Below are 16,303 nucleotides of genomic sequence, written 5' to 3' on the forward strand. Positions count from 1 at the left end.
AGACAGAGAGAGAGAGAGAGAGAGAGAGAGAGATCAAAAGAGTGTGGGGGAAAAAAGCAAAAGACAGAGAGGGAGAGAGACATAAAGAGAGGGACAAAAGGAAAAGGACATTAGCTTAAATGAAGTTTATTAGCTGTATTAGTCAGGGAGGGCTGGAGCTGCCCCCCCCCCACCACCACTACCACTCCTACCCCTAGGCTCCCAGGTCTCCTTGCAGTCTCCCCCACAAATGACAGCCATTTGTGCCTGGCTCAGCTGGGAGGGTCAGCCATGACGGAATCCATTACATTACAGCTTACTCACTCACTATACCACACTTAATTTGGTTTCCTAATGGTCACTCACACTGACAAATGTTGCTACTGTAACAATGTTAGGACGCAGTGCTTTAAATTCAGAGATCGGCGTCGGATACAGGCGGAGAGCCCTACAAAGCCTTAACTCACTGGCAATGTGTTTTGCTGTGCAACTAAGTATTCATTAGGGTACACCATAGCGAAAACACTTCCTAAATGTACAAGTGAGGAGATGCAGTCCCATGTATTGTACCCACAGCTGCCTGTGTCCTCCAAACAAGTGACAGATATGGGATGGAGTGAGAGAGGGAAAGGGGGGGGGGATAAAACAGGATAAGTTCAATTTTTCATCCCTCTCTGCATCCCTCCCATCAAGTCTGAAGGCAAGCTGAGCCACTAATGTCCATTGTGTCTGGCGAGGAGGGCTAAATGTGTGTCTGGCACAAGTGTGTGTGAGTGTATGTGTGTGTGTGTAAACGTATCTTACTACAGTATGTCTATGTGTGTGAATGACATGCAAACATATGGGTATACGAGTGTGTGTGTGTGTGTGTGTGTGTGTGTGTGTGTGTGTGTGTGTGTGTGTGTGTGTGTGTGTGTGTGTGTGTGTGTGTGTGTGTGTGTGTGTGTGTGTGTATACATAGTAATTGACTGATGTGTCTGTGTGTGTGCGCGCATGCTTGTGTGAGTGTGTGATCAACTGATGCGTGTGATAGAGAAAGGATAGGTCATGGCAGTAGCCCCACAGCCACCAGACAGACAGGCCCCACCAACCCAGCTGGTTCATGATATCCATTATGATTTACGTGCCAAAAGGAGCCCGCCGCCGAACAAAGACACACAGACACTACACAGAGAGTGTGTGCGTGAGAGAGAGAGAGCTTCCACTGTTTCATATTTCCCCTCCTGTCCATCCATCCCTCCCTCTTTCATTTCTCCTTTTCCTCCCCTCTTGACCAGGCTGGCTGTTCCTGCCTCAAGGAGTGCGTGCGGTGGGTCGTTTCCCGTTCGACTAGAGAGGGCATTTTTGGATTCTGCTCTTGTAAAATCAAACCGCTCAGTTCTACAAAGGCCTCGATCGGCACTACAGACAGAGCAAAGGTAACGATCGTGCTGCCTGACGGTTGCATCTCAAATGAAGACATGGCCAGCTGGATTGATTGGTAGCCCAGCAGAACAGTATAATGTGCCAGAACTAGAAAGTGATTTGTTCAATGTTATCAGTTAGAGGGTTTGTTTGTCCACTGCAAACTGAGGCAGCTGTCAAACACAGTGTAGACACATTACTTAATTATAACCTTTGGCTACAATTTACAATTGCGACCTGACCAAGATAAAGCAAGCAGTTTGACACATACAACAACACAGAGTTACACATGGAGTAAAACAAACATACAGTCAATAATACAGTAGAAAAATAAGTCTATATACAAAGTGAGCAAATGAGGTGAGATAAGGGAGGTAAAGGCAAAAAAGGCCATGGTGGCGAAGTAAATACAATATAGCAAGTAAAACACTGGAATGGTAGATTTGCAGTGGAAGAAAGTGCAAAGTACAAATAGAAATAATGGGGTGCAAAGGCGCAAAATAAATAAATAAATACATACAGTAGGGGAAGAGATAGTTGTTTGGGCTAAATTATAGATGGGCTATGTACAGGTGCAGTAATCTGTGAGCTGCTCTGACAGCTGGTGCTTAAAGCTAGTGAGGGAGATAAGTGTTTCCAGTTTCAGAGATTTTTGTAGTTCGTAAAGATATCGTTTAGGACCTTGAGCGTGGCTGAGGTGCACCCATGACCAGCTCTGAAACCAGATTGCATAGCGGAGAAGGTGCGGTGGGATTCCAAATGGTCCATTCGGTTCTTTATGATTTGTTTCTTTATGAGGCTTCAACAGCATAATCGTCTAACGCCCTTCTCTCGCTCACTCACTAACTCATTTGGTGGGAAACATTGGAGGGATTCTCATGAAGCTGGAATTTAAAGAGTATTCATGGTCCGCCAACAGAATTAGAGGGCCAAATGCCAAGGAGCAGATCAGGGTCCTCTTCAGCTGGAGAGACTGACTGACTGACGAACAACGAGGACACTTGACTTCAGGGAGCACAGGGTGACCAAAGAAAGATGGAGAGAGAGCGAGAGAGAGGAAAGGAGAGAGAGAAAGGAGAGGATGAAGAGCGAGAGAGATGGAGGGAACGTAGAAGGGCAGATAGAACAATAAAGAGAGCCGGGAGATAGAGAGAGAGATGAGGGGGCTTGGCAGTGGGCTAGGCAGTGGGCTAGGCAGTGGGCTAGGCCATTTCCTGGCCCTCTTTGCCCACTGCCTAGCCCACTGCCTAGCCCACTGCCTAGCCCACCTCTCTCCATCTTTCTTTGGTCACCCTGTGCTCCCTGAAGTCAAGTGTCCTCGTTGTTCGTCAGTCAGTCTCTCCAGCTGAAGAGGACCCTGATCTGCTCCTTGGCATTTGGCCCTCTAATTCTGTTGGCGGACCATGAACACTGAACATATGCCCGCCAGAAACAGACCTGGGCAGTGGACCGTGAAGGCCCCTCCGGTGAGCCTGCCTCTGGTCAGATACAGATACACCCCCCTCCTCAGACAGACACACACACCAAGATACGTATTGCTATCATCAAATGCAATCAGCTCTACTGTACTCCAGCCAGTATGCAGTCAGAGTGGCATTGACTAAAATACAGTATATACTGTATTCTATTCTACTGTATTTTAGTCAATGCCACTCCGACATTGCTCAATGGAATATTTATACATTTCTTAATTCCATTCTTTTATATTTGTGTGTATAGTTGTGAATTAGATATTACTGCACTGCTGGAGCTAGAAACACAAGCACTTCGCTACACCCGCAATATCATCTGCTAAATATGTGTATGTGACCAATAACATTTGATTTGAGTCATCCATCCATGATACTCCCTGAGGAGAGGAGGAACGGAGGGTCACACACACGGCCATGTCCCCAACTCCTCGTAGTGACCTAGATCCTGAGGCCACTGCTGACCACTGACCCCTGACCACAGACAAAATTTGACAAACACAGTGAAATACATGCCAGACTCAATTAATCCAACTAGTCTAATTCTGTCCAAACAACAAGCAACACAATGCTGAACTGAAGCCTCAAAACAGGCCAAAGAGCCCAATGAAGATCAGATGGGTGAAAAAAAACATTGATTTTACAGATGGTTGAATCCCTGTTGATGTAGCTCATTTAGCATACTGTCCACACCACCAGGGGAACAATAACAACATTGGTCTTTGGGTTTCTGAGACAAACCTCCAAACGTTCTCTTACAGTAAACATTTTTCCTCAGCAGTCAAACCACCAAATTGGGTTCAACAATACCTCAGTACACTTTGACGAGTAGAACGCTACGCTGCACTGCCAGGGCCAATCACCGTGCGGCCCAGGTGGTTCTCGTTGACTCGGCAAACTCCTCGGAGGGGTGCCATGCCAGAGGAAATTGGCTCATCCACGGCTCGTTTATTGCGCTAGCGAGCACCCCCGGGCTCGCGGAGGCCCTCCGAACCAATACCCGTTTTGTCTCTTAGCTCTGGCTCGAGGAACCTTTCAGCAGCCAGTTATCCAGCCACGTCAGAGCAGCTGGGAGCCCTGGGAGCAGTGTTGGAAGAGAGGATCCCATCCAAGGCACAATTAAAGACACCCTTTTTCCATTAGCCTAGCTTCTAGTCTACAGCCTAGCTAGCAATAGCTCCCATTGTATATAACCATCTGGGGCTAATAGGGGGCTCAGCTTCCCTCCGCTGAAGAGGTCTTCCTCTAATGAAGAGGGTCTTGACGGTGTTAATTAAAACCACCATCTTGGACAATAGAGGCTCTTTGCCGTGTGAAAACTGTGGAGGAGATGGGTTCATGGGACCATAAGGGTTCCGTACTCAAAAAGAGTCTCAGGGCAGGACTGCTGATCTAGGATCTGTTTTCATTATGAGCCAAAAGGCTTATCTGATCCTAGATCAGCGCTCTTACACTGAGACGCTAATACGGGTCCAGGTGTAAAGCTTCATTGGTCCATGGGGATGAGTGCCCCCTACTTGCCCATCTCCCCGAACAGTAACGTTTCTATTCAGGCAAGCCCCAAATTGAAGTAGTACCCCTCCTTAATTTCAACTGTCAAGCAGCGTCTGAAGATAGTTATCCTCCACATAATTTGCACCCCAATTTCTGCCTGAGCCCCTCCCTCCCTCCTCTGCTAAGCTAACTAATCAGCAGAGATATTCATCATTATCTCGGCTGTGTGTGTGCGTGTTCCTGGTAATCTGGGCTGCGTTATTGCTTCTCTTCTCGCTGTGTGTCAGTGTTAATGCTGCAAACCCAGTGGGGAGCTGCAGCGAGAGAGAGGAACAGCAAGAAAGAGAGAGAAAAAGGAGAGAGAACACGTGAGCGAGAAAGAGAAAGCGAGAGAGCCCCCGGCTAGCCCATTAAAGAGAGGCCTTCTCCTCATTTAGAGAGAGCCACTGCCAGGGCCACACTGCTGCTCTGCAACCATAGAAACAAATATAAACTCAGCAAAAAAACAAACATCCTTTTTCAGGACCCTGTCTTTCAAAGGTATTTTGTAAAAATCCAAATACCTTCACAGATCTTCATTGTAAAGGGTTTAAACACTGTTTCCCATGCTTGTTCAATGAACCATAAACAATTAATGAACATGCACCTGTGGAACGGTCGTTAAGACACTAACAGCTTACAGACGGTAGGCAATTAAGGTCACAGTTATGAAAACTTAGGACACTAGAGGCCTTTCTACTGACTCTGAAAAACACCAAAAGAAAGATGCCCAGGGTCCCTGCTCATCTGCGTGAACGTGCCTTAGGCATGCTGCAAGGAGGCATGAGGACTGCAATATATTGCCCTGGCCACATCTGCAATGTCCGTACTGTGAGACGCCTAAGACAGCGCTACAGGGAGACAGGACGGACAGCTGATCGTCCTCGCAGTGGCAGACCATGTGTAACAACACCTGCATAGGATCGGTACAGCCAAACATCACACCTGCGGGACAGGTACAGGATGGCAACAACAACTGCCCGAGTTACACCAGGAACGCACAATCCCTCCATCAGGGCTCAGACTGTCCGCAATAGGCTGAGAGAGGCTGGACTGAGGGCTTGTAGGCCTGTTGTAAGGCAGGTCCTCACCAGACATCACCGGCAACAACATCGCCTATGGGCACAAACCCACCGTCACTGGACCAGACAGGACAGGCAAAACGTGCTCTTCACTGATGAGTCGCGGTTTTGTCTCACCAGGGGTGATGGTCGGATTCGCGTTTATCGTCGAAGGAATGAGAGTTACACCGAGGCCTGTACTCTGGAGCGGGATCGATTTGGAGGTGGAGGGTCCGTCATGGTCTGGGGCGGTGTGTCACAGCATCATCGGACTGAGCTTGTTGTCATTGCAGGCAATCTCAGTGCTGTGCGTTACAGGGAAGACATCCTCCACCCTCATGTGGTACCCTTCCTGCAGGCTCATCCTGACATGACCCTCCAGCATGACAATGCCACCAGCCATACTGCTCGTTCTGTGCATGATTTCATGCAAGACAGGAATGTCAATGTTCTGCCATGGCCAGCGAGGAGCCCGGATCTCAATCCCATTGAGCATGCCCGGGACCTGTTCGATCGGAGGGTGAGGGCTAGGGCCATTCCCCCCAGAAATGTCCAGGAACTTCCAGGTGCCTTGGTGAAAGAGTGGGGTAACATCTCACAGCAAGAACTGGCAAATCTGGTGCAATCCATGAGGAGGAGATGCACTGCAGTACTTAATGCAGCTGGTGGCCACACCAGATACTGACTGTTACTTTTGATTTTGACCCCCCCCCCCCCCCCTTGTTCAGGGACACATTATTCCCTTTCTGTTAATCACATGTCTGTGGAACTTGTTCAGTTTATGTCTCAGTTGTTGAATCTTGTTATGTTTATACAAATATTTACACATGTTTAGTTTGCTGAAAATAAACGCAGTTGACAGTAAGAGGATGTTTCTTTTTTGCAATGGTCTGCAATGAATGGTCTGCAATGAATTCAGCTGTTTTTCCTCCTCTTAAATCTCAAGTCTCTCTAGCTGTTTTATCCTCTTTTAAAATCCCCCACCTTGGCTCTCTACTACTGCTGTTCTCCTCTTCCTTCCATGGCCTGATCTCTCCTCCCTCCCTCTTCTTTCTACTCTCATCCCTCCTTCCATTTTCCTCCTCCTCCTCTCACCTTCTTCCCTTTCCTGATCTCCTCCCTCTCTTCCTTCCTGTCCTCCATCACAGGGCCCGCCATTTACTGCAGTAGTTCTGATTTAATGCTCCCGCTGACAATTTATGCAGCAGCCGCCAGAGAAAGGCACATTAGGCCCCACTGTACATCCAACGTTATGGATCGGCCTATAAATAGCCACGCGTGTCCTGTAAAAGCTTTTCATTACATAGAGACATCTCACGATCGATAGCCGCTAAATCTGTTTACTAACTGTACCGGCCTTATAAATATTTTTTTTTCAGACAGATAGCAGAGTAGTTTTATTTTTTTCTGTGGAATAGGACAAAAATATGGTTTGAAATCTAAGTGCCGTACGTATGGCATGTTTTCAGCCAATGCAAGCACAAAGAGCGGAAAGAGAAAATTATGGTATATAATGGTAAGATGGAAATGTGTGTATGGGGTTTGTACCAATCTGCTATGATTAAACACAGGCTCTATAGCCTATTACTGTAAGGTACGATAAGCTTTCACACAAATACAGTATTCACACGCAGCACACATGCTTTGTTCTGCTGAAACAACTGAACAGACCCAACTCCTTAGGACTCACTGGTAAAACTGGAATCACACGGCATCCCCCTAAAAATGTGCAGCTGAGAGAGACTAGGAGGAGACCAGGGGATCATTTCTCTCCCCGTCAGCTCACCCCACCACTCCCTCCCTCCCTCCTCCCAGCCCCGTGGAGATGTGGATGCTTCGCAGGACAATTACCGGGTGACACTTCATCATGGGCCGCGCGACAGGCGCTGACGGGTCCTCGTCCAAACAAATGATGCCGGGGTCGAGGTTGTCGGAGCCTGCCTCCCAGCTCCGAGGCTGCAGCGCCGCAGCCACATTACAACTTTACTAGGCCTGTTGAAAAACTAAACATTAAAGAGACCCCCTCTCAGGCAGACCAATACACTCACCCCCTTGCCCTTTAAAAAAACACATTGATCAGTGGGGGAGGGGTGCAGGGGGGGGGCTCCCTCCCAAGTAGACGAAGATCTCTTCAAACCCCCCCTCCCCAAAGATAAAGGAGTTAAACGCCAGTTTTAAAAAAGACAGCTCGACAAATCTTGCATCTGATGAGCCCACTGATTTTGGTGCATGTTACTGGGATGGGACAGAGATCGGGTCCATTTATATGAGGATGGGCTGGCTATTCATTGAGCTTTTGGCAACGTTTTAACTGTTGTAGTAAATACATTTCCTCGCCTTGGTAGAGGTTTGGTTAAAGCACAGCTAAGTATAGAATTAAAGTAGGTCAAAGGCGGAGGCAACTAAAAAAACAGATATAGTTTAAATAGATCCTTGATTTCTTATTGTAACACTGAAAATGAACCGTTGGGAAACTGTGGAGAAGCTCAAAAGTAGCACTCCCTGAGCTACTCAACGAACCAGCATATTAATATAGGGGTTTCTATGATCTCAGCATGAGAAGTCTGAAAAAGAACCAGAGAAAAAGACAACAAACGCATTCCTGAAACTGCTATAGGAAAACAATACACCTCTGGTACCGACACAATCAGCTCTACACACATAGAACAGAGAGAGGAGAGGGAAACAATGAGAGCAGATAGAAATGCAGATAGAAATGCAGATAGAAATGTACATAAAATAGAAATAGAAAACGCAGCACACGTTGCATTATGACAGTATCAGCAGCTGGAGTCAATTCCATTCTTAGTCGAATAACACATGGAGTCCATTATTAAGAGTAGAGTTCAATTCCTGAATTGACCTCGACTCGGCTATAGCCGACACGACACGATTCCAATGACTTGCTTATCCAACCCACTCATTTCAAAAGAAAGACCGATGAAAACCAAAACAAAGGGCTCCATTTTGAATGTAAGCACTATAAGCAAGCGTTTCTCTCGGACTGTTGTGTGATAGTCTGTTCATCTGTTATCACATTCATATTACCAACGTTCTCTCTATCGGCATCCTCCAGTGATGAATGTGTTCATTTTTCCCTTCTAGAAACCAATGTGGACATCTAAGATAAATAAGGGGGGTTGTAAAAAAAAAACAGTAGTGGAGTGATGCTTCATGTTGGAAAGGCCCTCGAGAGGCGCATTCAATCTTTCAATCAATACACGCCATCGTCGGGTGTACGCCATCATTAGGGAGGACACTTCCCTGTTTATTTATCATCAACAAGACTCACGCCTGACAGCTTCTTGTAAACAACCACTCAGTATGTATTATTTTTAACCCTTATTTTACCAGGTAAGTTGATTGAGAACACATTCTAATTCACAGCAACAACCTGGAGAATAGTTACAGGGGAAAGGAGGGATGAATGAGCCAATTGGAAGCTGGGGATGATTAGGTGGCCCTGGTGGCCAGATTGGGATTTTAGCCAGGACACCGGGGTTAACAGCTCTACTCTTATGATAAGTGCCATGGGATCTTTAGTGACCACAGAGTCCAGACACCCGTTTAACATCCCATCTGAAAGACGGCACCTTACACAGAGCAATGTCGCCAATCACTGCCCTGGGATATATTCTTTAGACCAGAGGAAAGAGTGCCTCCTACTGGCCCTCGAACACAACTTCCAGCACCATCTGGTCTCCCATCAATGACCAGGACCAATCCTGCTTAGCTTCAGAGGCAAGCCAGCAGTGGGATGCAGGGTGGTATGCTGCTGCCATAAGTATGGGTAAGTACCGTTGATAATGTGTATAATACAGAGTATGCATGTGTATGTATGCCTTGTGCACTGATAATGCACTGTGCTTTCTATGTAGGTTCATGGTTTAACCAACTAATTTGCACTCAAATAAAGGACAAAAAGGCTACTGAATGTGAATGGAGTCATGTTACCTGAATGGAGTCATGTTACAGGCTGTATCACATCCGGCCGTGATTGGGAGTCCGCCCATAGGGCGGCGCACAATTGGCCCAGCATCATCCGCCAGCGTCGTCCGGGGTTTGGCCGGGGTAGGCCGTCATTGTAAATAAGAATTTGTTCTTAACTGACTTGCCTAGTTAAATAAAAGGTTAAATACATTTTTTTTATTAAAAAAATTTAAAAAATACCTGGGATGACATGTTTACAAAAATGTGTTTGTGATGACATTAGGCGAGCTACTACTACCAACAAGTACTACTACTGAATATGTTTGAGTGCAACTCCATCTCTGTCTGTTGACCACATTAATCTTCAGATGACCACATGAATCAAGCTAAGGTCAGAGGTTAAGTGACCTTCTTGGTCATTTGGACAATCATTCGCTATCCTAAAGACTTGGGGATGCATCAATAGACAGTGAAACTTCAAAACGCCTTTGGAGTGAAGTACCACTGTGTGATGAAGAACAATGGGAGCAGATAAGATTCCTCTCAACAGTGTGTTTTTATTCCGGCGGGAGGGAGGGAGGGATGGAAGGATGGTGGGATGAGCTCCCCTGCTCCTCTGAGGCTGTTTGAAGTGGAGCGGTTGGGTTTATCTTCTTCGGATGGTGGGAGGGCGTGTGTGTGTGTGTACGCTCGTGCTCTTGTGTGTGTGTGTGCGCGCCCATTACTGTGCATGCTGTGCGTGTGTGTGTGTCCGTGAGAGAGAGAGAAAGAGAGAGAGCTGGTCAGACTAAAGCAGGTGGGGGTCTGGGATGTGGACGAATGACCCGGGAGAAGACAAATGGCTTTAGCAGGAGGGCCAGTGACATTTATGTGGTTTCATGTGGTAATGGACAATGACCCCTGGGGGTCAGGGTGCCAATAAGGCAGAGGCCCATTCCAGCACAACCCTGAAACCTGAGCCAATCCAAAACAGGCCTCTGACTGTCACACACACACAGGGAGGAAGATGGAACAGTATCCAGCACAGTGCATTCCTCACCTCGGACCACCTAGGTTGGGTGCCAAAAACACCCAGGATGGGTAGTGTGTGTGTGTTGTGTGTGTGTGTGTGTGTGTGTGTGTGTGTGTTGTTGTTAAGAGGCTCCCTGCCCTGTGTTCACTCAAGGCTCATGAGGAGAGGCTACTTCATACTGTTGGTGACAGCTTTGTGGTAATAATGTACCGAGCCCCTGCTACTGCAAGTGGTACGCTCAGTCAAGTGAGACTTTGCCTGGGAGGAGACACATACAGAGACTCCTCGGCAGCTAATGAGACAACTGGGAGAATGAGAATGAGAGAGAGCGAGAGAGCGAGAGCGAGAGAGAGAGAGAGAGAGAGAGAGAGAGAGAGAACTGAGCCGACTTTCAAGGTTTGGGAACAGGGAGGGAGGCAGAGGGTGACCTGGATGGCTGCCAAGAAACAGAAGAGGCAGAACGAGAGGGGGGGGAGGAGGGTAGGGTACACCTCTAGCCATGGTAGCAGCGGGTGGTTATGCAATGTACACAAAACAGAGGAGGGCTGCGATCAAAGGCACCAGGTGCATACATAACAAAAATCTGACACTACCGCAAAAAAAACGACAAGGGGAAGAAAAATGAAAAGAATGCGCCGGGAAAAAAAAGGAACAGAACAGACACCCTCTGGGGAAAAGACGGAAAAAGCTCAGTGCCGAAGACACATCAGTGGAGATTTAGAACAGAGGGATGAGATCGATAGAATGAATAAAAACAACTAAAACGGTCGTAGCTTCAGCTCTGGCTGTGTAGTCATCTGTTCAGCCAAGCAGAGGCACATGGGAAGGTAAAGTGGTGACGGTGAGTAAATACTTAAAACATCAAGATACCGAACGGGGGGGGGGGGGGGGGGGGGGAAGAGAGAGAGAGAGAGAGAGAGAGAGAGAGAGAGAGAGAGAGAGAGAGAGAGAGAGAGAGAGAGAGAGAGAGAGAGAGAGAGAGAGAGAGAGAGAGAGAGAGAGAGAGAGACAAGAATAGCCTAGTTTGGCTTTAGCATCTCGAGGGAACGGGCCTATAAAAGTTTAAGGATGCTGAGTGGTGACAAACAGTAATGTGATGACGACTATTATTACTACAACTACTACTGCTGTTTCTGTGTGAATTTCTCTGTATGTCACTCTGTGTCATTGCTCCCCCTTTCCTTCCGTCTGTGTAGTACATTACGAACACACACACTCGTTTGAAAGTTGTAAGAGCAGAGCACATGTTTGTTATTAGCTGGATATTTCCTGGAAAATAACGCATTTCCTTGGAAACTGTAATTGGACATTTCCATGTAAAAGGACCCATGAGCACCAATATGTGAGGTTCATAGGAGCATGACAAAATGAGTATCAAATGAAAGTTAAGAGTCAATATATTTTTTAAGTGAATGGATTTTCTTTTTAACATTTTCCATCCTACAATGTTTGAATAAGCAAAGGCTTTGATTTCTTGTCAAACAAATGGAAAGGGGGTCTTATAAACCATCTACCAGAAAAAGTCTTAAAAGGCATTAGAAAGACAGACCCCTGCCAACAAATATCAACACTTTTATTTAGTTTAGGATCATTTTCTTCTGCCTTTTGTAACATAAACATTGCCTTGTGCCTTAAATTCCGTTACCAAAAATCCACATATATTTAAGATATTTTCTAATTTCTCTCCTTCATGAGGATAGAGGATAATGAAAGTTCACAGAACTAACAAGTAAAGGTAAAACCTTTCAATTAGTTAGTGTTTTACAGATATACATTTGTTTAATGCATTAAGTGATTAAAACTCAAAATTCTGTCACCAAATTGGTAACATAATTTTTGAAATATTTGTAACAGAATTTTTACAATTGAATTGGCTAACAGTGCTTATTTCGTCAAAACAATTGTGACTAAAATATTCATCAAACACCCATTTCTCAGTGGCAATTGATGAGACTATAACTGACTAAATAGACCCAGAAAAAATAAAAATGTTTTTAAATTAGTTGACTAAAACGAGACAAAATGATCTCTGACTAAAATCTGACTACTAAGTGGAGTTTTTGGAGATTGAGAGCTTTTCAGGTGATAAGCACAAGTAATATTAGCAGCACAGATGCGCAACACAGTTCTGTTCAGCAGTGGGAAGGACCAGTCACACCCGGTAAACACAGCCTACATCAGCTGGTGAGCAAATGATGAGTGTGGGCAGACAGGCTCCGCTCCGGTTCCACCTCCGATTATACACATCGCATCGTGACTCTCTTGCTAACCAGTCACCACCAGCCTTCTAGTTAGCTACTCTTTGCCTGGTTAAGAAACACAAGCTTCTTTACAAAATGAAAAACAATAACAGCATTCAGTTTAACAGCAAAACGACAGTCTAGCGATGTTTTCGTCTTCCTTGAGAAGGCTATAGAAAAGTAGGCCGTCTTTGAATTTGTAGTCTCGTTCAACCCTCCCACTTTGCCCACTGCATTTCATATACAGATTCTGTAGCCAACGTAGCCAAGTCTCCCTCCTTTCCTCAGAGATAACGGCTTATTCTAGGCCCTTAGGCTGACTTATCTCAGCTCACTGGTCACCATAGCAGCACCCACCCATAGCACGCGCTCCAGCAGGTATATTTCACTGGTCACCCCCAAGCCAATTCCTCCTTTGGCCGCCTTTCCTTTCAGTTCTCTGCTGCCAATGACTGGAACGAACTGCAAAAATCACTGAAGCTGGAGACTCATATCTCCCTCACTAACTTTAAGCACCAGCTGTCAGAGCAGCTCACAGATCACTGCACCTGTATGTAGCCTATCCAACTACCTCATCCCCATATTGTATTTATTTATTTATCTTGCTTCTTTGCACCCCAGTATCGCTACTTGCACATTCATCTTCTGCACATCTATCACTCCAGTGTTTAATTGCTATATTGTAATTACTTCACCACCATGGCCTATATTGCCTTATCTCCCTTATCTTACCTCATTTGCACACAATGTATATAGACTTTTTTCTACTGTATTATTGACTGTATGTTTGTTTATTCCATGTGTAACTCTGTGTTGTTGTATGTGTCGAACTACTTTGCTTTATCTTGGCCAGGTCGCAGTTGTAAATGAGAACTTGTTCTCAGCTAGCCTACCTGGTTAAATAAAGGTGAAATAAAAATAAATAAAAAAGCTACCATTCAATAGACATGACCAATAATACCTGCGCTCCATTTATTTTACTTCTATCGTGCATCGGTGGGCCGCATTTTACATTTATCAAGCATATCTGCTACGTTCGAGAACGTTTCGCAACTGTAAGTGGCCCTGGTAATGTTACCTGTAGCCTATAGGCAAAAATGTTGTACCACAGAAAGAAAGGAAAAGCAGACAATTTGACTAAATTCCTCTTGCCACTACGCTATCTGACATGGTAAATAACTATTTTGAGTTCATGTGGACCCAGCGACTCAGACTTGAGCACTTGGACCAGGACTCAAGCACTGGGGAATTGGGACTCGATTCGGACTCGAGGTTTAGTGACTCCACTACATCACTGGGCGAAACAGTCATTAGCTCCCGTTCTACTTTAGGTCCTCAATGTGGCTGCGGCGTCTGTGGGACGAACGTTCATAACAATGGCAATGACATGACCAATAGATGGAGGTATACTACTTTGCCAATGTCATGAAAATAATAGTCAGTAGGTAGAAAAATACCCAAATACAGTATGTAAAGGAGGATATTAAATATTTCTACCTTTATGTACCTATTTAGGAAACATCACCATGAAGTTCTCTTCATGGTGATGTTTCCTAAATAGGTACACAAAGGTAGAAATATGTAATATCCATTAATATTTGTGTAGTACAGATCAGGGACCCATGATCAAATTCCGTTACCACAATTCTGTTACCACTTCACTTACTGTAGTTCAATAACCAAAAGAGAGTTTTTCAAACTCAAGGTGTCATGTAATAGCTGATAGCCCATTCTTTCTGAAGACATCTTTGAATCTTAATTCAGAGCAGATATTTAACAGAATTTTTGGAAAATGTGGTTGCACAAAAAAAAAAATGGAGGGAGATTTTTACAGAAATACTGTTACCAAACTTTGCATCTGCACTGTTCTTCCAGTAAAATTGGGTTGTATGGTGTGTTAAACTGACATTAATGTTTTTCGTTTGGAATACATTTTAAGAGAAAAATCTGAGTTTCAGCGCAATTACATTAATGTGGAATTGCCCAATTACGACTGTGTCGATGCTGCCACACACGCACACACCCCAGGCTAATAAAGTAAGACACTGTACCAAGCCGCACTATCGTCAACACTAAAAGCTACAGACATCAATATTCTCTGACTTGCAACAAAGGATGGTTCCTTATCATTCAATGGAATTTTCTTTACAACATCCTCGTTGACAGAAGCCTCCTTCCTGTAAAGCCTGAAAGAGAACAGAAGCATTCAGGTGTTGAAACTTCTTTTCATCGTACTGAGAAAAAAAAACATCTGCGGAACATAGGCTTAGATACAAATAAATGAATAACGGCAGCCCACTATATACACACTACATAGCCAAAAGTATGTGGACACCCCTTCAACTTAGTGGACTCGGCTATTTCAGCCACTCCCATTGCTAACAGGCGTATAACGTCGAGCACACCGCCATGCAATCTCCATAGACAAACACTGGCAGTAGAATGGCCCGTACTGAAGAGCTCAGTGACTTTTAACGTGGCGCCTTCATAGGATGCCACCTTTCCAACAAGTAAATGTGTCAAATTTCTGCCCTGCTAGAGCTGCCCCTGTCAACTATAAGTGCTGTTATTGTGAAGTAAAAATATCTAGGAGCAACAACGGCTCAGCCGCGAAGTGGTAGGCCACACAAGCTCACAGAACGGGACAGCCGAGTGCTTAAGCACGTAAAGAAAATCGCCGGTCCTTGGTTGCAACACTCACTACTGGGTTCCAAACTGATTCCGGAAGCAACGTCAGCACAATAACTGTTCGTCGAGAGCTTCATGAAATGGGTTTCCATGGTCGAGGAGCCGCACACAAGCCTAAGATGACCATGCCCAATGCCAAGCATCGGCTGGTGTGATGTAAAGCTCGCAGCTATTGGACTCTGAAGCAGTGGAAACGTGTTCTCTGGAGTGACGAATCATGCTTCACCATCTGGCAGTCCGACGGACTAATCTGGGATTGGCGGAAGCCAGGAGAACGCTACCTGCCCGACTGCATAGTGCTAACTGTAAAGTTTGGTGGAGGAGGAATAATGGTCTGGGGCTGTTTTTCATGGTTCATTTGTTCCAGTGAAGGGAAATCTTAACGCTACAGCATATAATGACATTCTAGATGATTCGGTGCTTCCAACTTTGTGGCAACAGTGTGGGGAAGGCCCTTTCCTGTTTCAGCATGACAATGTCCCTGTGCACAAAGCGAGGTCCATACAGAAATGGTTTGTCGAGATCGGTGTGGAAGAACTTGACTGGCCTGACCCTGACCTCAACCCCATCGAACACCTTTGTGATGAATTGGAATGCCGACTGCGAGCCAGGCCTAATTGTCCAACGTCACTGCCCGACCTCACTAATGCTCGTGGCTGAATGGAAGCAAGTCCGTGCAGCAATGTTCCAACATCTAGTGGAAAGCCTTCCCAGAAGAGTGGAGGCTGTTGCAGCAAAGGGGGGACCAACTTCAAATGAATGCCCATGATTTTGGAATCATGGGCAGGTGTCCACATACTTTTGGTAATGTAGTGCATGTACAAAGCCTCTGACCTCTAACCCAGTCCCATGACACAGAAACCTTTGAGCTGTCCACACTGCCAGTTGGACACACACACAGCAAATAGGCATCCTAGGCCTGCCCATCGCATAAATAGAACGTTGACGCACTACTTTTCCCACTCAAGGAAGGGCTATATAAAATGT

At 45.6% G+C, this 16,303-nt stretch overlaps 1 protein-coding gene across 5 annotated transcripts in view; it reads right to left on the bottom strand.

The window, feature by feature from the left end:
• Positions 1 to 16,303, bottom strand: part of raraa (retinoic acid receptor, alpha a) — a 210,947-nt gene that overhangs the window by 164,381 nt on the left and 30,263 nt on the right. The window lies entirely within an intron of this gene.

The sequence above is a fragment of the Salmo salar genome, chromosome 19, assembly GCF_965601325.2.
Source record: "Salmo salar chromosome 19, fSalSal1, whole genome shotgun sequence".
Classification (NCBI taxonomy): domain Eukaryota; kingdom Metazoa; phylum Chordata; class Actinopteri; order Salmoniformes; family Salmonidae; genus Salmo; species Salmo salar.